A 22,891-nucleotide genomic window follows, 5' to 3' on the forward strand; every position below is an offset into this window, starting at 1 on the left:
TGAGCTTGTAAAGCACTTGAAGCTTCATTATTGACTAGATTGAAGTTGGAAACAACTTGCAGCTTAATTCCAGACTCATTTGAAGTTGAAAACAACTTGTAGTTCAATTTTTGGTTGTTTGAAATTGGAATCAACTTGTAGTTTCATTCTTGACTCGTTTGAGCTTCAAAACAACTTGTAGCTTTATGATTGACTAGATTGAAGTTGGAAACAACTTGTAGATTTATTCCAGACTCGTTTGAACTTGAAAACAACTTGTAGCTTCATTTCCGGTTGTTCTAAATTGGAATCAACTTGTAGTTTCAATCTTGACCCGTTTGAGCTTGAAAACAACATGTAGCTTTATTATTGACTAGATTGAAGTTGGAAACAACTTGTAGCTTCATTCTAGACTCGTTTGAAACTGAAAATTAGTTGTAGCTTCATTTTCGATTGTTTGAAATTGGAATCAACTTGTAGTTTCATTCTTGACTCGTTTGTGCACGGAAACAATTTTTAGCTTCATTATTGACTAGATTGAACAACTTGTAGCTTCATTTTTGGTTGTTTGAAATTCGAATCAACTTGTACTTTCATTCTTGACTCGTTTGTGCACGGAAACAATTTTTAGCTTCATTATCAACTAGATTGAAGTTGGAAACAACTTGTAGATTCATTCCAGACTCGTTTGAAGTTGAAAACAACTTGTAGCTTCATTTTTGGTTGTTTGAAATTGGAATCAAATTGTAGTATTATTTTTGAATCGTTTGAGCTTGTAAACCACTTGGAGCTTCATTATTGACTAGATTGAAGTTGGAAACAACTTGCAGCTTAATTCCAGACTCATTTGAAGGTGAAAACAACTTATAGTTTCATTTTTGGTTGTTTGAAATTGGAATCAACTTGTAGTTTCATTCTTGACTCGTTTGAGCTTGAAAACAACTTGTAGCTTTATTATTGACTAAATTGAAGTTGGAAACAACTTGTAGCTTCATTCCAGACTCGTTTGAAACTGAAAATTACTTGTAGCTTCATTTTCGGTTGTTTTAAATTGGAATTAACTTGTAGTTTCATTTTTGACTCGATTGAGCTTGAAAACAACTTGTAGCTTTATGATTGACTAGATTGAAGTTGGAAACAACTTTTAACTTCATTCCAGACTCGTTTGAAACTGAAAATTACTTGTAGCTTCATTTTCGGTTGTTTGAAATTGGAATCAACTTGTAGTTTCAATCTTGACCCGTTTCAGCTTGAAAACAACTTGTAGCTTTATTATTGACTAGATTGAAGTTGGAAACAACTTGTAGCTTCATTCTAGACTCGTTTGAAACTGAAAATTACTTGTAGCTTCATTTTCGGTTGTTTGAAATTGGAATCAACTTGCAGTTTCATTTTTGACTCGATTAAGCTTGAAAACAACTTGTAGCTTTATGATTGACTAGATTGAAGTTGGAAACAACTTGTAGCTTCATTCCAGACTCGTTTGAAACTGAAAATTACTTGTAGCTTCATTTTCGGTTGTTTGAAATTGGAATCAACTTGTAGTTTCATTATTGACTCGTTTGTGCACGGAAACAATTTTTAGCTTCATTATTGACTAGATCGAACAACTTGTAGCTTCATTTTTGGTTGTTTGAAATTCGAATCAACTTGTACTTTCATTCTTGACTCGTTTGAGCCCGAAAACAACTTGTAGCTTTATGATTGACTAGATTGAAGTTGGAAACAACTTGTAGATTTATTCCAGACTCGTTTGAAGTTGAAAACAACTTGTAGCTTCATTTCCGGTTGTTCTAAATTGGAATCAACTTGTAGTTTCAATCTTGACCCGTTTGAGCTTGAAAACAACTTGTAGCTTTATTATTGACTAGATTGAAGTTGGAAACAACTTGTAGCTTCATTCTAGACTCGTTTGAAACTGAAAATTAGTTGTAGCTTCATTTTCGATTGTTTGAAATTGGAATCAACTTGTAGTTTCATTCTTGACTCGTTTGTGCACGGAAACAATTTTTAGCTTCATTATTGACTAGATTGAACAACTTGTTGCTTCATTTTTGGTTGTTTGAAATTCGAATCAACTTGTACTTTCATTCTTGACTCGTTTGTGCACGGAAACAATTTTTAGCTTCATTATCGACTAGATTGAAGTTGGAAACAACTTGTAGATTCATTCTAGACTCGTTTGAAGTTGAAAACAACTTGTAGCTTCATTTTTGGTTGTTTGAAATTGGAATCAAATTGTAGTATTATTTTTGAATCGTTTGAGCTTGTAAACCACTTGGAGCTTCATTATTGACTAGATTGAAGTTGGAAACAACTTGCAGCTTAATCCCAGACTCATTTGAAGGTGAAAACAACTTATAGTTTCATTTTTGGTTGTTTGAAATTGGAATCAACTTGTAGTTTCATTCTTGACTCGTTTGAGCTTGAAAACAACTTGTAGCTTTATTATTGACTAGATTGAAGTTGGAAACAACTTGTAACTTCATTCCAGACTCGTTTGAAACTGAAAATTACTTCTAGCTTCATTTTCGGTTGTTTTAAATTGGAATTAACTTGTAGTTTCATTTTTGACTCGATTGAGCTTGAAAACAACTTGTAGCTTTATGATTGACTAGATTGAAGTTGGAAACAACTTGTAGCTTCATTCCAGACTCGTTTGAAACTGAAAATTACTTGTAGCTTCATTTTCGGTTGTTTGAAATTGGAATCAACTTGCAGTTTCATTTTTGACTCGATTAAGCTTGAAAACAACTTGTAGCTTTATGATTGACTAGATTGAAGTTGGAAACAACTTGTAGCTTCATTCCAGACTCGTTTGAAACTGAAAATTACTTGTAGCTTCATTTTCGGTTGTTTGAAATTGGAATCAACTTGTAGTTTCATTATTGACTCGTTTGTGCATGGAAACAATTTTTAGCTTCATTATTGACTAGATCGAACAACTTGTAGCTTCATTTTTGGTTGTTTGAAATTCGAATCAACTTGTACTTTCATTCTTGACTCGTTTGAGCCCGAAAACAACTTTTAGCTTCATTATTGACTAGATTGAAGTTGGAAACAAGTTGTAGTTTTTCCAAACACGTTTGAAATTGAAAACAACATGTAGCTTCATTTTTTATTGTTTGAAATTGGAATCAAATTGTAGTATTATTTTTGATTCGTTTGAGCTTGTAAACCACTTGGAGCTTCATTATTTACTAGATTGAAGTTGGAAAAAACTTGCAGCTTAATTCCAGACTAATTTGAAATTGAAAACAACTTGTAGTTTTATTTTTGGTTGTTTGAAATTGGAATCAACTTGTAGTTTTATTCTTGACTCGTTTGAGCTTGAAATCAACTTTTAGCTTTATTATTGACTAGATTGAAGTTGGAAACAACTTGTAGCTTCATTCCAGACTCGTTTGAAACTAAAAATTACATTTAGCTTCATTTTCGGTTGTTTGAAATTGAAATCAACTTGTAGTTTCATTCTTGACTCGTTTGTGCACGGAAACAATTTTTAGCTTCATTATTGACTAGATTGAAGTTGGAAACAACTTGTAGCTTCATTTTTGGTTGTTTGAAATATGAATCAACTTGTACTTTCATTCTTGACTCGTTGAGCCCGAAAACATCTTGTAACTTCATTATTGACCAGATTGAAGTTGGAAACAAGTTGTAGTTTAATTCCACACTCGTTTGAAATTGAAAACAACTTCTAGATTCATTTTTGGTTGTTTGAAATTGGAATCAAATTGTAGTATTATTGTTGAATCGTTTGAGCTTGTAAAGCACTTGAAGCTTCATTATTGACTAGATTGAAGTTGGAAACAACTTGCAGCTTAATTCCAGACTCATTTGAAGTTGAAAACAACTTGTAGTTTCATTTTTGGTTGTTTGAAATTGGAATCAACTTGTAGTTTCATTCTTGACTCGTTTGAGCTTGAAAACAACTTGTAGCTTCATTCCAGACTCGTTTGGAACTGAAAATTACTCATTGCTTCATTTTCGGTTGTTTTAAATTGGAATTAACTTGTAGTTTCATTTTTGACTCGATTGAGCTTGAAAACAACTTGTAGCTTTATGATTGACTAGATTGAAGTTGGAAACAACTTGTAGCTTCATTCCAGACTCGTTTGAAGTTGAAAACAACTTGTAGCTTCATTTCCGGTTGTTTGAAATTGGAATCAACTTGTAGTTTCAATCTTGACCCGTTTGAGCTTGAAAACAACTTGTAGCTTTATTATTGACTAGATTGAAGTTGGAAGCAACTTGTAGCTTCATTCTAGACTCGTTTGAAACTGAAAATTAGTTGTAGCTTCATTTTCGGTTGTTTGAAATTGGAATCAACTTGTAGTTTCATTCTTGACTCGTTTGTGCACGGAAACAATTTTTAGCTTCATTATTGACTAGATTGAACAACTTTTAGCTTCATTTTTGGTTGTTTGAAATTCAAATCAACTTGTACTTTCATTCTTGACTCGTTTGTGCATGGAAACAATTTTTAGCTTCATCATCGACTAGATTGAAGTTGGAAACAACTTGTAGATTCATTCCAGACTCGTTTGAAGTTGAAAACAACTTGTAGCTTCATTTTTGGTTGTTTCAAATTGGAATCAAATTGTTGTATTATTTTTGAATCGTTTGAGCTTGTAAACCACTTGGAGCTTCATTATTGACTAGATTGAAGTTGGAAACAACTTGCAGCTTAATTCCAGACTCATTTGAAGGTGAAAACAACTTATAGTTTCATTTTTGGTTGTTTGAAATTGGAATCAACTTGTAGTTTCATTCTTGACTCGTTTGAGCTTGAAAACAACTTGTAGCTTTATTATTGACTAGATTGAAGTTGGAAACAACTTGTAGCTTCATTCCAGACTCGTTTGAAACTGAAAATTACTTGTAGCTTCATTTTCGGTTGTTTTAAATTGGAATCAACTTGTAGTTTCATTTTTGACTCGATTGAGCTTAAAAACAACTTGTAGCTTTATCATTGACTAGATTGAAGTTGGAAACAACTTTTAGCTTCATTCCAGACTCGTTTGAAACTGAAAATTACTTGTAGCTTCATTTTCGGTTGTTTGAAATTGGAATCAACTTGTAGTTTCATTTTTGACTCGTTTGAGCTTGAAATCAACTTGTAGCTTTATTATTGACTAGATTGAAGTTGGAAACAACTTGTAGCTTCATTCCAGACTCGTTTGAAGTTGAAAACAACTTGTAGTTTCATTTTTGGTTGTTTGAAATTGGAATCGACTTGTAGTTTCATTCTTGACACATTTGAGCTTGAAATCAACTTGTAGCTTTATTATTGACTAGATTGAAGTTGGAAGCAACTTTTAGCTTCATTCCAGACTCGTTTGAAGTTGAAAACAACTTGTAGTTTCATTTTTGGTTGTTTGAAATTGGAATCAACATGTAGTTTCATTCTTGACTCGTTTGAGCTTGAAATCAACTTGTAGCTTTATCATTGCTTAGATTGAAGTTGGAAACAACTTGTAGCTTCATTCCAGACTCGTTTGAAGTTGAAAACAACTTGTAGTTTCATTTTTGGTTGTTTGAAATTGGAATCAACTTGTAGTTTCATTCTTGACTCGTTTGAGCTTGAAAACAACTTGTAGCTTTATTATTGACTAGATTGAAGTTGGAAACAACTTGTAGGTTTGATAAGTGGTATTTATACACACTTATAGGCCTTCATTTCCACTTAAATTGGTTGGTTGTACTTAAGTGATTAGTGTCTTTTGATGTGTTTTTAGTGTTTTTCTGTGCAGGTCACGAGTTGAGGTGATGAAGTGATTTTCTATCAATTTAGGTTGTTTTTGGTGCATTATTTGCAAGAATAGAGAATTGTGGATTCATCACGACTTGGGATTTTGTGGGTACATCTTCTACAAACCCTCACGAGAACACACTCGTCCACTAGAGCTATCTAGGGGTTTAAAGGGCTTGTTGCATGTGCTAAATGCAACCGTGATCACCTACGGAAGTGGTACTAGAGCGAGGAAGGGCATGCACGCGAGAACGAGCTAAAAATCGAAGAACCAGGACTGCCAGTGGCAGACAGTAGCGCGCCCGCGCTAAAGCTTAGCGCGCCCGCGCTAGCTACTGTCACCACTAGCGCGCCTGCGCTAGTTTAGCGCGGCCGCGCCCAGCAGAAGTGCCCCGGGCCGATTTTTGAAGCTTTTCTGATGGATTTTAGCAGCGGTCGAGGCCCGGTTGACTTGGTCAATGTACTTTATTTTCTCATGTGTAAAACCCTAGCCTAGAAGAAGTAGTTTTAGATCGTAGAATATCGTAATATAGTTTTATCAGTTTTTTCTCTTGTAATCTAGCACATTATCAGTTTGTATTGGATCGTTCTTCGCGAGGAAGTGACAGTTTCGAGCGAGATCGTGAACATCAAATCTGTAACGTTGTGTTCTTTATTATTAATTCAAGTATTTTTACTCCGTTTAATTCTCGTAGTTTATTTATCATGTTTTCATTAGAACCCATGATGTCGATTAGTTCGATTATGAACTAACCGCCTTCATGGGATTCTAATGGATTTATCGATGTAGTTTAGTAAAGAATATTAATTACTTGATTTTGTGACGTACGTTGATTTCTTTGCATGAGCCGTGCTTATTCTTCTTAGAAGCGTAGCTAACTTCTGAGTTGTTTGTTAATTCTTTCAGAAGCGAGAGTGGATGATTGAATTTAGAACTATGCCATGTAAACATAGGATTATGTGAATGAAACATAATTTGTGGTAGACTTGAACTATTTTTATCACCCTGTGTAATCACGATAGACGACCTGTTATTAAACCTCTCTGCTTACACTACCGCTATAGAGATATAGGGTCTGAGCTTTGTTGGTGTCCATGAGATTTCTGTCTTAATTGCGGATTTTGATTGGTATGATATGTGTGCAACGAGAGTTGGCATGTATTACTTTCGTGTTGTCTGATTAGGATCAACAGTCACATGTTAATCAGTAATTTCAATTCTAGATGAATTCGATAATGAAGTTAGAATCCCATGTGTTTTCCTATTCTGAATTTGATTAGTAAATTTAGTTATTAGTATAAAAGAACCCATCCTTATTAATTGTCTTGGCAGTGAATATTACTCATACATTGTTGCATAGGTGCGTATTCTTAATTCACCAGTCTCTGTGGGAACGAACAAATATATTACTTATGATCACGTGCGCTTGCGTGTAGATTTTTGCGAACAAGTCCAAACTTTGATCGATGTGCAAAAAGGAGAGCTTACAATGAGAGTTCAAGATCAGAGTGTCACTTTTAAGGTGTTCAACACAATGAAATTTCCAACCGACGAAGAAGAATGCTTTAAGGTGGAGCCACTAGAAACTGTTGACAATTCTGAGATGGAGCAAAAGCTAAGGCCAGGTACCTTAGAGAGAGTCTTATCACGGGATTCTGATTTCGAAGATGAAGGAGGAGCAGAGCTTAAGAATTTTAAGAAGCATCTTAAACCGTCTATTGAAGAAGCTCCCAATCTCGTACTCAAACTACCACCGGATCTCTTAAGTGATGTGCAGTTTAGAAGGTTGTCCCGGCGCATAGATGACATGCATGACATTCACCAACGTTTTGCAGAGGATTTGACTCAGGCTCTTGGGAGTGCTTTTCGAGCCATTGATGTTGAGGTTGATTGGCCAGTGTTTGGAGATGGCATGGTGTCTCGACCACCTGATCCTCCACCCGAGGAGGGTGATCCTCCCGACTTCTAGGTACATTTGAGCCTTTTTATCACCTCCAATGAGGACATTGAAAATTTTAAGTTTGGGGGTGGTAATCTAAGGAAGAGCATGTTATTGTAATTTTGTTTATTATTGCATGTGTTAGTTAGTTCATGTAGTTCACGTTTTTTTATTTTGTTTTGATTATTTCTCACGTTTTTTTCTATTTTTCTCAATTTTTTTTTATTTTACATGTTTAGTAGTAATTGTTGTAGTTAGTATCACGAGCATTTGCATGAATTATGAAGTATAAGCCAAGTTAATTGCCTATGATGAGTTATGTGCGTAGTTCTTGATTAGTAATTTCAATTGCAATGCTAGGTTAGTACTTGGAAATTGCTTGTGTTGGAAATTGTAATTCACATATGTTCTTGAGATAGGATTTAGACGAAATTCCTTGAATTCTAGGATTGAATTGAGCACCCTTCAGCTTAGGTCTGTAAATCTTAAGTTTGGGGGAACTGAGGAGTAGATATACCTTTCTAGAAAAAAATAAAAAGAAAAAAAAAAGAAAAAAAAAAAGAAATAGTAGTAAATAAAATTCACTAGAAAAATAAGTGGTAGAATTAACTAGGTTGAGCTCATTAGTACTCGAGTAATTAAGTCTGAGGGGACTTTGTGCCTAACAACCTAAAGCCCTTCGTGGTTTGGGATTGTTGACCCAACGCTCGCTACATGGGTACTAGTGCATAAATCTTTAGGGATCTCAACCATTGCACGGTTAAATAAACCACTAGAATAAAGTGAATAATTGGTGTGTGAAGTCTTATGGTGTTCGTAACGCATTTACACTGCGAAGCGCTCTGACCTTAGACCGAGCAATTAATCACCAATAAAAAGAAAAAAAAAATAGTGAATAAAATAGAAGGGTGTGGACATTCTTTGGGACCTTGGCTTTTAGTTGGACTTGAGTGACGGGGTGTTAGTTTTAAACTTTTACGATTCTTGATTGGGATTCTGTGGGAGTAGTAGTTTTTATCTTTTCTCAATAAAAGAGCATGCTTGCACACACTGGCACTCCACACTTGTAAATAGAAGAGTAATTGACTTAGTAGCGAGAGAGATGAAATTCGAGAACATTAGCACAATCTGAGGTATTATAATTGGCAAGGCAATTACTTCATAGTTCACTCATTCATCACGTAGTTGCATTCATGCATTGCATTGTATTATTGTATAGTGTCGTTGACGCTTGAGGACAAGCATCCGTTTAAGTTTGGGGGTGTGATAAGTGGTATTTATACACACTTATAGGCCTTCATTTCCACTTAAATTGGTTGGTTGTACTTAAGTGATTAGTGTCTTTTGATGTGTTTTTAGTGTTTTTCTGTGCAGGTCACGAGTTGAGGTGATGAAGTGATTTTCTATCAATTTAGGTTGTTTTTGGTGCATTATTTGCAAGAATAGAGAATTGTGGATTCATCACGACTTGGGATTTTGTGGGTACATCTTCTACAAACCCTCACGAGAACACACTCGTCCACTAGAGCTATCTAGGGGTTTAAAGGGCTTGTTGCATGTGCTAAATGCAACCGTGATCACCTACGGAAGTGGTACTAGAGCGAGGAAGGGCATGCACGCGAGAACGAGCTAAAAATCGAAGAACCAGGACTGCCAGTGGCAGACAGTAGCGCGCCCGCGCTAAAGCTTAGCGCGCCCGCGCTAGCTACTGTCACCACTAGCGCGCCTGCGCTAGTTTAGCGCGGCCGCGCCCAGCAGAAGTGCCCCGGGCCGATTTTTGAAGCTTTTCTGATGGATTTTAGCAGCGGTCGAGGCCCGGTTGACTTGGTCAATGTACTTTATTTTCTCATGTGTAAAACCCTAGCCTAGAAGAAGTAGTTTTAGATCGTAGAATATCGTAATATAGTTTTATCAGTTTTTTCTCTTGTAATCAAGCACATTATCAGTTTGTATTGGATCGTTCTTCGCGAGGAAGTGACAGTTTCGAGCGAGATCGTGAACATCAAATCTGTAACGTTGTGTTCTTTATTATTAATTCAAGTATTTTTACTCCGTTTAATTCTCGTAGTTTATTTATCATGTTTTCATTAGAACCCATGATGTCGATTAGTTCGATTATGAACTAACCGCCTTCATGGGATTCTAATGGATTTATCGATGTAGTTTAGTAAAGAATATTAATTACTTGATTTTGTGACGTACGTTGATTTCTTTGCATGAGCCGTGCTTATTCTTCTTAGAAGCGTAGCTAACTTCTGAGTTGTTTGTTAATTCTTTCAGAAGCGAGAGTGGATGATTGAATTTAGAACTATGCCATGTAAACATAGGATTATGTGAATGAAACATAATTTGTGGTAGACTTGAACTATTTTTATCACCCTGTGTAATCACGATAGACGACCTGTTATTAAACCTCTCTGCTTACACTACCGCTATAGAGATATAGGGTCTGAGCTTTGTTGGTGTCCATGAGATTTCTGTCTTAATTGCGGATTTTGATTGGTATGATATGTGTGCAACGAGAGTTGGCATGTATTACTTTCGTGTTGTCTGATTAGGATCAACAGTCACATGTTAATCAGTAATTTCAATTCTAGATGAATTCGATAATGAAGTTAGAATCCCATGTGTTTTCCTATTCTGAATTTGATTAGTAAATTTAGTTATTAGTATAAAAGAACCCATCCTTATTAATTGTCTTGGCAGTGAATATTACTCATACATTGTTGCATAGGTGCGTATTCTTAATTCACCAGTCTCTGTGGGAACGAACAAATATATTACTTATGATCACGTGCGCTTGCGTGTAGATTTTTGCGAACAAGGTTCATTCCAGACTCGTTTGGAACTGAAAATTACTCGTTGCTTCATTTTCGGTTGTTTTAAATTGGAATCAACTTGTAGTTTCATTCTTGACTCGTTTGTGCATGGAAACAATTTTTAGCTTCATTATTGACTAGATTGAACAACTTGTAGCTTCATTTTTGGTTGTTTGAAATTCAAATCAACTTGTACTTTCATTCTTGACTCGTTTGAGCCCGAAAACAACTTTTAGCTTCATTATTGACTAGATTGAAGTTGGAAACAAGTTGTAGTTTAATTCCAAACATGTTTGAAATTGAAAACAACATGTAGCTTCATTTTTGGTTGTTTGAAATTGGAATCAAATTGTTGTATTATTTTTGATTCGTTTGAGCTTGTAAACCACTTGGAGCTTCATTATTGACTAGATTGAAGTTTGAAACAACTTGCAGCTTAATTCCAGACTCATTTGAAATTGAAAACAACTTGTAGTTTCATTTTTGGTTGTTTGAAATTGGAATCAACTTGTAGTTTTATTCTTGACTCGTTTGAGCTTGAAATCAACTTTTAGCTTTATTATTGACTAGATTGAAGTTGGAAACAACTTGTAGCTTCATTCCAGACTCGTTTGAAACTAAAAATTACTTTTAGCTTCATTTTCGGTTGTTTGAAATTGAAATCAACTTGTAGTTTCAGTCTTGACTCGTTTGTGCACGGAAACAATTTTTAGCTTCATTATTCACTAGATTGAAGTTGGAAACAACTTGTAGCTTCATTTTTGGTTGTTTGAAATATGAATCAACTTGTACTTTCATTCTTGACTCGTTGAGCCCGAAAACATCTTGTAGCTTCATTATTGACCAGATTGAAGTTGGAAACAAGTTGTAGTTTAATTACAAACTCGTTTGAAATTGAAAACAAATTGTAGATTCATTTTTGGTTGTTTGAAATTGGAATCAAATTGTAGTATTATTTTTGAATCGTTTGAGCTTGTAAACCACTTGGAGCTTCATTATTGACTAGATTGAAGTTGGAAACAACTTGTAGCTTCATTCCAGACTCGTTTGAAACTGAAAATTACTTGTAGCTTCATTTTCGGTTGTTTTAAATTGGAATTAACTTGTAGTTTCATTTTTGACTCGATTGAGCTTGAAAACAACTTGTAGCTTTATGATTGACTAGATTGAAGTTGGAAACAGCTTGTAGCTTCATTCCAGACTCGTTTGAAGTTGAAAACAACTTGTAGCTTCATTTCCGGTTGTTTGAAATTGGAATCAACTTTTAGTTTCAATCTTGACCCGTTTGAGCTTGAAAACAACTTGTAGCTTTATTATTGACTAGATTGAAGTTGGAAACAACTTGTAGCTTCATTCTAGACTCGTTTGAAACTGAAAATTAGTTGTAGCTTCATTTTCGGTTGTTTGAAATTGGAATCAACTTGTAGTTTCATTCTTGACTCGTTTGTGCACGGAAACAATTTTTAGCTTCATTATTGACTAGATTGAACAACTTGTAGCTTCATTTTTGGTTGTTTGAAATTCGAATCAACTTGTACTTTCATTCTTGACTCGTTTGTGCACGGAAACAATTTTTAGCTTCATTATCGACTAGATTGAAGTTGGAAACATCTTGTAGATTCATTCCAGACTCGTTTGAAGTTGAAAACAACTTGTAGCTTCATTTTTGGTTGTTTGAAATTGGAATCAAATTGTAGTATTATTTTTGAATCGTTTGAGCTTGTAAACCACTTGGAGCTTCATTATTGACTAGATTGAAGTTGGAAACAACTTGCAGCTTAATTCCAGACTCATTTGAAGGTGAAAACAACTTATAGTTTCATTTTTGGTTGTTTGAAATTGGAATCAACCTGTAGTTTCATTCTTGACTCGTTTGAGCTTGAAAACAACTTGTAGCTTTATTATTGACTAGATTGAAGTTGGAAACAACTTGTAGCTTCATTCCAGACTCGTTTGAAACTGAAAATTACTTGTAGCTTCATTTTCGGTTGTTTTAAATTGGAATTAACTTGTAGTTTCATTTTTGACTCGATTGAGCTTGAAAACAACTTGTAGCTTTATGATTGACTAGATTGAAGTTGGAAACAACTTGCAGCTTAATTCCAGACTCATTTGAAGGTGAAAACAACTTATAGTTTCATTTTTGGTTGTTTGAAATTGGAATCAACTTGTAGTTTCATTCTTGACTCGTTTGAGCTTGAAAACAACTTGTAGCTTTATTATTGACTAGATTGAAGTTGGAAACAACTTGTAGCTTCATTCCAGACTCGTTTGAAACTGAAAATTACTTGTAGCTTCATTTTCGGTTGTTTTAAATTGGAATCAACTTGTAGTTTCATTTTTGACTCGATTGAGCTTAAAAACAACTTGTAGCTTTATCATTGACTAGATTGAAGTTGGAAACAACTTTTAGCTTCATTCCAGACTCGTTTGAAACTGAAAATTACTTGTAGCTTCATTTTCGGTTGTTTGAAATTGGAATCAACTTGTAGTTTCATTCTTGACTCGTTTGAGCTTGAAATCAACTTGTAGCTTTATTATTGACTAGATTGAAGTTGGAAACAACTTGTAGCTTCATTCCAGACTCGTTTGAAGTTGAAAACAACTTGTAGTTTCATTTTTGGTTGTTTGAAATTGGAATCGACTTGTAGTTTCATTCTTGACTCATTTGAGCTTGAAATCAACTTGTAGCTTTATTATTGACTAGATTGAAGTTGGAAGCAACTTTTAGCTTCATTCCAGACTCGTTTGAAGTTGAAAACAACTTGTAGTTTCATTTTTGGTTGTTTGAAATTGGAATCAACATGTAGTTTCATTCTTGACTCGTTTGAGCTTGAAATCAACTTGTAGCTTTATTATTGCTTAGATTGAAGTTGGAAACAACTTGTAGCTTCATTCCAGACTCGTTTGAAGTTGAAAACAACTTGTAGTTTCATTTTTGGTTGTTTGAAATTGGAATCAACTTGTAGTTTCATTCTTGACTCGTTTGAGCTTGAAAACAACTTGTAGCTTTATTATTGACTAGATTGAAGTTGGAAACAACTTGTAGGTTCATTCCAGACTCGTTTGGAACTGAAAATTACTCGTTGCTTCATTTTCGGTTGTTTTAAATTGGAATCAACTTGTAGTTTCATTCTTGACTCGTTTGTGCATGGAAACAATTTTTAGCTTCATTATTGACTAGATTGAACAACTTGTAGCTTCATTTTTGGTTGTTTGAAATTCAAATCAACTTGTACTTTCATTCTTGACTCGTTTGAGCCCGAAAACAACTTTTAGCTTCATTATTGACTAGATTGAAGTTGGAAACAAGTTGTAGTTTAATTCCAAACATGTTTGAAATTGAAAACAACATGTAGCTTCATTTTTGGTTGTTTGAAATTGGAATCAAATTGTTGTATTATTTTTGATTCGTTTGAGCTTGTAAACCACTTGGAGCTTCATTATTGACTAGATTGAAGTTTGAAACAACTTGCAGCTTAATTCCAGACTCATTTGAAATTGAAAACAACTTGTAGTTTCATTTTTGGTTGTTTGAAATTGGAATCAACTTGTAGTTTTATTCTTGACTCGTTTGAGCTTGAAATCAACTTTTAGCTTTATTATTGACTAGATTGAAGTTGGAAACAACTTGTAGCTTCATTCCAGACTCGTTTGAAACTAAAAATTACTTTTAGCTTCATTTTCGGTTGTTTGAAATTGAAATCAACTTGTAGTTTCAGTCTTGACTCGTTTGTGCACGGAAACAATTTTTAGCTTCATTATTCACTAGATTGAAGTTGGAAACAACTTGTAGCTTCATTTTTGGTTGTTTGAAATATGAATCAACTTGTACTTTCATTCTTGACTCGTTGAGCCCGAAAACATCTTGTAGCTTCATTATTGACCAGATTGAAGTTGGAAACAAGTTGTAGTTTAATTACGAACTCGTTTGAAATTGAAAACAAATTGTAGATTCATTTTTGGTTGTTTGAAATTGGAATCAAATTGTAGTATTATTTTTGAATCGTTTGAGCTTGTAAACCACTTGGAGCTTCATTATTGACTAGATTGAAGTTGGAAACAACTTGTAGCTTCATTCCAGACTCGTTTGAAACTGAAAATTACTTGTAGCTTCATTTTCGGTTGTTTTAAATTGGAATTAACTTGTAGTTTCATTTTTGACTCGATTGAGCTTGAAAACAACTTGTAGCTTTATGATTGACTAGATTGAAGTTGGAAACAACTTGTAGCTTCATTCCAGACTCGTTTGAAGTTGAAAACAACTTGTAGCTTCATTTCCGGTTGTTTGAAATTGGAATCAACTTTTAGTTTCAATCTTGACCCGTTTGAGCTTGAAAACAACTTGTAGCTTTATTATTGACTAGATTGAAGTTGGAAACAACTTGTAGCTTCATTCTAGACTCGTTTGAAACTGAAAATTAGTTGTAGCTTCATTTTCGGTTGTTTGAAATTGGAATCAACTTGTAGTTCATTCTTGACTCGTTTGTGCACGGAAACAATTTTTAGCTTCATTATTGACTAGATTGAACAACTTGTAGCTTCATTTTTGGTTGTTTGAAATTCGAATCAACTTGTACTTTCATTCTTGACTCGTTTGTGCACGGAAACAATTTTTAGCTTCATTATCGACTAGATTGAAGTTGGAAACATCTTGTAGATTCATTCCAGACTCGTTTGAAGTTGAAAACAACTTGTAGCTTCATTTTTGGTTGTTTGAAATTGGAATCAAATTGTAGTATTATTTTTGAATCGTTTGAGCTTGTAAACCACTTGGAGCTTCATTATTGACTAGATTGAAGTTGGAAACAACTTGCAGCTTAATTCCAGACTCATTTGAAGGTGAAAACAACTTATAGTTTCATTTTTGGTTGTTTGAAATTGGAATCAACTTGTAGTTTCATTCTTGACTCGTTTGAGCTTGAAAACAACTTGTAGCTTTATTATTGACTAGATTGAAGTTGGAAACAACTTGTAGCTTCATTCCAGACTCGTTTGAAACTGAAAATTACTTGTAGCTTCATTTTCGGTTGTTTTAAATTGGAATTAACTTGTAGTTTCATTTTTGACTCGATTGAGCTTGAAAACAACTTGTAGCTTTATGATTGACTAGATTGAAGTTGGAAACAACTTTTAGCTTCATTCCAGACTCGTTTGAATCTGAAAATTACTTGTAGCTTCATTTTCGGTTGTTTGAAATTGGAATCAACTTGTAGTTTCATTCTTGACTCGTTTGAGCTTGAAATCAACTTGTAGCTTTATTATTGACTAGATTGAAGTTGGAAACAACTTGTAGCTTCATTCCAGACTCGTTTGAAACTGAAAATTACTTGTAGCTTCATTTTCGATTGTTTGAAATTGGAATCAACTTGTAGTTTCATTCTTGACTCGTTTGAGCTTGAAATCAACTTGTAGCTTTATTATTGACTAGATTGAAGTTGGAAACAACTTGCAGCTTAATTCCAGACTCATTTGAAGGTGAAAACAAGTTATAGTTTCATTTTTGGTTGTTTGAAATTGGAATCAACTTGTAGTTTCATTCTTGACTCGTTTGAGCTTGAAAACAACTTGTAGCTTTATTATTGACTAGATTGAAGTTTGAAACAACTTGTAGCTTCATTCCAGACTCGTTTGAAACTGAAAATTACTTGTAGCTTCATTTTCGGTTGTTTTAAATTGGAATTAACTTGTAGTTTCATTTTTGACTCGATTGAGCTTGAAAACAACTTGTAACTTTATGATTGACTAGATTGAAGTTGGAAACAACTTTTAGCTTCATTCCAGACTCGTTTGAAACTGAAAATTACTTGTAGCTTCATTTTCGGTTGTTTGAAATTGGAATCAACTTGTAGTTTCATTCTTGACTCGTTTGAGCTTGAAATCAACTTGTAGCTTTATTATTGACTAGATTGAAGTTGGAAACAACTTGTAGCTTCATTCCAGACTCGTTTGAAGTTGAAAACAACTTGTAGTTTCATTTTTGGTTGTTTGAAATTGGAATCAACTTGTAGTTTCATTCTTGACTCGTTTGAGCTTGAAATCAACTTGTAGCTTTATTATTGACTAGATTGAAGTTGGAAGCAACTTGTAGCTTCATTCCAGACTCGTGTTGAAAACAACTTGTAGTTTCATTTTTGGTTGTTTGAAATTGGAATCAACTTGTAGTTTCATTCTTGACTCATTTGAGCGTGAAATCAACTTGTAGCTTTATTATTGACTAGATTGAAGTTGGAAACAACTTGTAGCTTCATTCCAGACTCGTTTGAAGTTGAAAACAACTTATAGTTTCATTTTTGGTTGTTTGAAATTGGAATGAACTTGTAGTTTCATTCTTGACTCGTTTGAGCTTGAAAACAACTTGTAGCTTTATTATTGACTAGATTGAAGTTGGAAACAACTTGTAGCTTCATTCCAGACTCGTTTGGAACTGAAAATTACTTGTTGCTTCATTTTCGGTTGTTTTAAATTGGAATCAACTTGTAGTTTCATTCTTGACTCGTTTGTGCATGGAAACAATTTTTAGCTTCATTATTGACTAGATTGAACAACTTGTAGCTTCATTTTTGGTTGTTTGAAATTCAAATCAACTTGTACTTTCATTCTTGACTCGTTTGAGCCCGAAAACAACTTTTAGCTTCATTATTGACTAGATTGAAGTTGAAAACAAGTTGTAGTTTAATTCCAAACACGTTTGAAATTGAAAACAACATGTAGCTTCATTTTTGGTTGTTTGAAATTGGAATCAAATTGTAGTATTATTTTTGATTCGTTTGAGCTTGTAAACCACTTGGAGCTTCATTATTGACTAGATTGAAGTTGGAAACAACTTGCAGCTTAATTCCAGACTCATTTGAAATTGAAAACAACTTGTAGTTTCATTTTTGGTTGTTTGAAATTGGAATCAACTTGTAGTTTTATTCTTGACTCGTATGAGCTTGAAATCAACTTTTAGCTTTATTATTGACTAGATTGAAGTTGGAAACAACTTGTAGCTTCATTCCAGACTCGTTTGAAACTAAAAATTACTTTTAGCTTCATTTTCGGTTGTTTGATATTGAAATCAACTTATAGTTTCATTCTTGACTCGTTTGTGCACGGAAACAATTTTTAGCTTCATTATTGACTAGATTGAAGTTGGAAACAACTTGTATCTTCATTTTTGGTTGTTTGAAATATGAATCAACTTGTACTTTCATTCTTGACTCGTTGAGCCCGAAAACATCTTGTAGCTTCATTATTGACCAGATTGAAGTTGGAAACAAGTTGTAGTTTAATTCCAAACTCGTTTGAAATTGAAAACAACTTGTAGATTCATTTTTGGTTGTTTGAAATTGGAATCAAATTGTAGTATTATTTTTGAATCGTTTGAGCTTGTAAACCACTTGGAGCTTCATTATTGACTAGATTGAAGTTGGAAACAACTTGCAGCTTAATTCCAGACTCATTTGAAGTTGAAAACAACTTGTAGTTTCATTTTTGGTTGTTTGAAATTGGAATCAACTTGTAGTTTCATTTTTGACTCGATTGAGCTTGAAAACAACTTGTAGCTTTATGATTGACTAGATTGAAGTTGGAAACAACTTGTAGCTTCATTCCAGACTCGTTTGAAGTTGAAAACAACTTGTAGCTTCATTTCCGGTTGTTTGAAATTGGAATCAACTTTTAGTTTCAATCTTGACCCGTTTGAGCTTGAAAACAACTTGTAGCTTTATTATTGACTAGATTGAAGTTGGAAACAACTTGTAGCTTCATTCTAGACTCGTTTGAAACTGAAAATTAGTTGTAGCTTCATTTTCGGTTGTTTGAAATTGGAATCAACTTGTAGTTCATTCTTGACTCGTTTGTGCACGGAAACAATTTTTAGCTTCATTATTGACTAGATTGAACAACTTGTAGCTTCATTTTTGGTTGTTTGAAATTCGAATCAACTTGTACTTTCATTCTTGACTCGTTTGTGCACGGAAACAATTTTTAGCTTCATTATCGACTAGATTGAAGTTGGAAACATCTTGTAGATTCATTCCAGACTCGTTTGAAGTTGAAAACAACTTGTAGCTTCATTTTTGGTTGTTTGAAATTGGAATCAAATTGTAGTATTATTTTTGAATCGTTTGAGCTTGTAAACCACTTGGAGCTTCATTATTGACTAGATTGAAGTTGGAAACAACTTGCAGCTTAATTCCAGACTCATTTGAAGGTGAAAACAACTTATAGTTTCATTTTTGGTTGTTTGAAATTGGAATCAACTTGTAGTTTCAATCTTGACTCGTTTGAGCTTGAAAACAACTTGTAGCTTTATTATTGACTAGATTGAAGTTGGAAACAACTTGTAGCTTCATTCCAGACTCGTTTGAAACTGAAAATTACTTGTAGCTTCATTTTCGGTTGTTTTAAATTGGAATTAACTTGTAGTTTCATTTTTGACTCGATTGAGCTTGAAAACAACTTGTAGCTTTATGATTGACTAGATTGAAGTTGGAAACAACTTTTAGCTTCATTCCAGACTCGTTTGAATCTGAAAATTACTTGTAGCTTCATTTTCGGTTGTTTGAAATTGGAATCAACTTGTAGTTTCATTCTTGACTCGTTTGAGCTTGAAATCAACTTGTAGCTTTATTATTGACTAGATTGAAGTTGGAAACAACTTGTAGCTTCATTCCAGACTCGTTTGAAACTGAAAATTACTTGTAGCTTCATTTTCGATTGTTTGAAATTGGAATCAACTTGTAGTTTCATTCTTGACTCGTTTGAGCTTGAAATCAACTTGTAGCTTTATTATTGACTAGATTGAAGTTGGAAACAACTTGCAGCTTAATTCCAGACTCATTTGAAGGTGAAAACAAGTTATAGTTTCATTTTTGGTTGTTTGAAATTGGAATCAACTTGTAGTTTCATTCTTGACTCGTTTGAGCTTGAAAACAACTTGTAGCTTTATTATTGACTAGATTGAAGTTTGAAACAACTTGTAGCTTCATTCCAGACTCGTTTGAAACTGAAAATTACTTGTAGCTTCATTTTCGGTTGTTTTAAATTGGAATTAACTTGTAGTTTCATTTTTGACTCGATTGAGCTTGAAAACAACTTGTAACTTTATGATTGACTAGATTGAAGTTGGAAACAACTTTTAGCTTCATTCCAGACTCGTTTGAAACTGAAAATTACTTGTAGCTTCATTTTCGGTTGTTTGAAATTGGAATCAACTTGTAGTTTCATTCTTGACTCGTTTGAGCTTGAAATCAACTTGTAGCTTTATTATTGACTAGATTGAAGTTGGAAACAACTTGTAGCTTCATTCCAGACTCGTTTGAAGTTGAAAACAACTTGTAGTTTCATTTTTGGTTGTTTGAAATTGGAATCAACTTGTAGTTTCATTCTTGACTCGTTTGAGCTTGAAATCAACTTGTAGCTTTATTATTGACTAGATTGAAGTTGGAAGCAACTTGTAGCTTCATTCCAGACTCGTGTTGAAAACAACTTGTAGTTTCATTTTTGGTTGTTTGAAATTGGAATCAACTTGTAGTTTCATTCTTGACTCATTTGAGCGTGAAATCAACTTGTAGCTTTATTATTGACTAGATTGAAGTTGGAAACAACTTGTAGCTTCATTCCAGACTCGTTTGAAGTTGAAAACAACTTATAGTTTCATTTTTGGTTGTTTGAAATTGGAATGAACTTGTAGTTTCATTCTTGACTCGTTTGAGCTTGAAAACAACTTGTAGCTTTATTATTGACTAGATTGAAGTTGGAAACAACTTGTAGCTTCATTCCAGACTCGTTTGGAACTGAAAATTACTTGTTGCTTCATTTTCGGTTGTTTTAAATTGGAATCAACTTGTAGTTTCATTCTTGACTCGTTTGTGCATGGAAACAATTTTTAGCTTCATTATTGACTAGATTGAACAACTTGTAGCTTCATTTTTGGTTGTTTGAAATTCAAATCAACTTGTACTTTCATTCTTGACTCGTTTGAGCCCGAAAACAACTTTTAGCTTCATTATTGACTAGATTGAAGTTGAAAACAAGTTGTAGTTTAATTCCAAACACGTTTGAAATTGAAAACAACATGTAGCTTCATTTTTGGTTGTTTGAAATTGGAATCAAATTGTAGTATTATTTTTGATTCGTTTGAGCTTGTAAACCACTTGGAGCTTCATTATTGACTAGATTGAAGTTGGAAACAACTTGCAGCTTAATTCCAGACTCATTTGAAATTGAAAACAACTTGTAGTTTCATTTTTGGTTGTTTGAAATTGGAATCAACTTGTAGTTTTATTCTTGACTCGTATGAGCTTGAAATCAACTTTTAGCTTTATTATTGACTAGATTGAAGTTGGAAACAACTTGTAGCTTCATTCCAGACTCGTTTGAAACTAAAAATTACTTTTAGCTTCATTTTCGGTTGTTTGATATTGAAATCAACTTATAGTTTCATTCTTGACTCGTTTGTGCACGGAAACAATTTTTAGCTTCATTATTGACTAGATTGAAGTTGGAAACAACTTGTATCTTCATTTTTGGTTGTTTGAAATATGAATCAACTTGTACTTTCATTCTTGACTCGTTGAGCCCGAAAACATCTTGTAGCTTCATTATTGACCAGATTGAAGTTGGAAACAAGTTGTAGTTTAATTCCAAACTCGTTTGAAATTGAAAACAACTTGTAGATTCATTTTTGGTTGTTTGAAATTGGAATCAAATTGTAGTATTATTTTTGAATCGTTTGAGCTTGTAAACCACTTGGAGCTTCATTATTGACTAGATTGAAGTTGGAAACAACTTGCAGCTTAATTCCAGACTCATTTGAAGTTGAAAACAACTTGTAGTTTCATTTTTGGTTGTTTGAAATTGGAATCAACTTGTAGTTTCATTCTTGACTCGTTTGAGCTTGAAATCAACTTGTAGCTTTATTATTGACTAGATTGAAGTTGGAAACAACTTGTAGCTTCATTCCAGACTCGTTTGAAGTTGAAAACAACTTGTAGTTTCATTTTTGGTTGTTTGAAATTGGAATCAACTTGTAGTTTCATTCTTGACTCGTTTGAGCTTGAAATCAACTTGTAGCTTTATTATTGACTAGATTGAAGTTGGAAACAACTTGTAGCTTCATTCCAGACTCGTTTGAAGTTGAAAACAACTTGTAGTTTCATTTTTGGTTTTTTGAAATTGGAATCAACTTGTAGTTTCATTCTCGACTCGTTTGAGCTTGAAAACAACTTGTAGCTTTATTATTGACTAGATTGAAGTTGGAAACAACTTGTAGCTTCATTCCAGACTCGTTTGAAACTGAAAATTACTTGTAGTTTCATTTTCGGTTGTTTGAAATTAGAATCAACTATCGACAAGATTGAAGTTGGAAACAACTTGTAGCTTCATTCCAGACTCGTTTGAAGGTGAAAACAACTTGTAGTTTCATTTTTGGTTGTTTGAAATTGGAATCAACTTGTAGTTTCATTCTTGACTCGTTTGAGCTTGAAATCGACTTGTAGCTTTATTATTTACTAGATTGAAGTTGGAAACAACTTGTAGCTTCATTCCAGACTCGTTTGAAGTTGAAAACAACTTGTAGTTTCATTTTTGGTTGTTTGAAATTGGAATCAACTTGTAGTTTCATTCTTGACTCGTTTGAGCTTGAAATCAACTTGTAGCTTTATTATTGACTAGATTGAAGTTGGAAACTGTGACAGCCCGATAATCCGGGGGTCTGGATTCTGACGTCACCACACAAAACCCATTTTTAAACACTTTTGAAAACCTGTATTTTTTAGAAGATAATAAAAATCAAAGCATTTAAAACTTGAAGACTTTAATAAAAGATTTAAAAGAAAACACTTTAACCCCCTAAAAACAGGATCGCATCCAGGTTACAGTATTGAAATTAGAATCAACCACTATCAATAACCAATGTCTTACAATCTCATATCATCTTCGATAAGAAGAATCACTGCCAATCTATTCAATTATGATTACAACTGATTCTCAATAATACAACTCTATCTAGAACCAACCTTGTCAATTTCCCTGAACATTTCCACCTATTCTCTGTATACTCTATAACTCTGACTCCTCGCCTAGCCTTAGCCATACTCGCAATCTCAATCAAGCAATTCATCTTTAAGCTTTTCTGAAATGGTTAAAAGGGAATAGCAAGGGTGAGCAACAATGCTCAGCAAGTATGTATATAAGCAACAATAGTCCTGAAATGTCTTGTCAGGGTTCACAAGTTCAGGATATGTAATTGAAAACTTCACAATTCTTACCAGCAATTGAAATCAGAATTCAAACTTACAGAAGAATTGTCGAATTGGATTCATCACATTTTTACTTAAAACCCAAAGGTTAGGCTGCTGATCAGTCACGCACTAACCCCGAACATGGCACACAGCCCTGTTCTCTATACT

The sequence above is a fragment of the Daucus carota genome, chromosome 1 (assembly GCF_001625215.2).
Source record: "Daucus carota subsp. sativus chromosome 1, DH1 v3.0, whole genome shotgun sequence".
Taxonomy (NCBI): Eukaryota; Viridiplantae; Streptophyta; class Magnoliopsida; order Apiales; family Apiaceae; genus Daucus; species Daucus carota.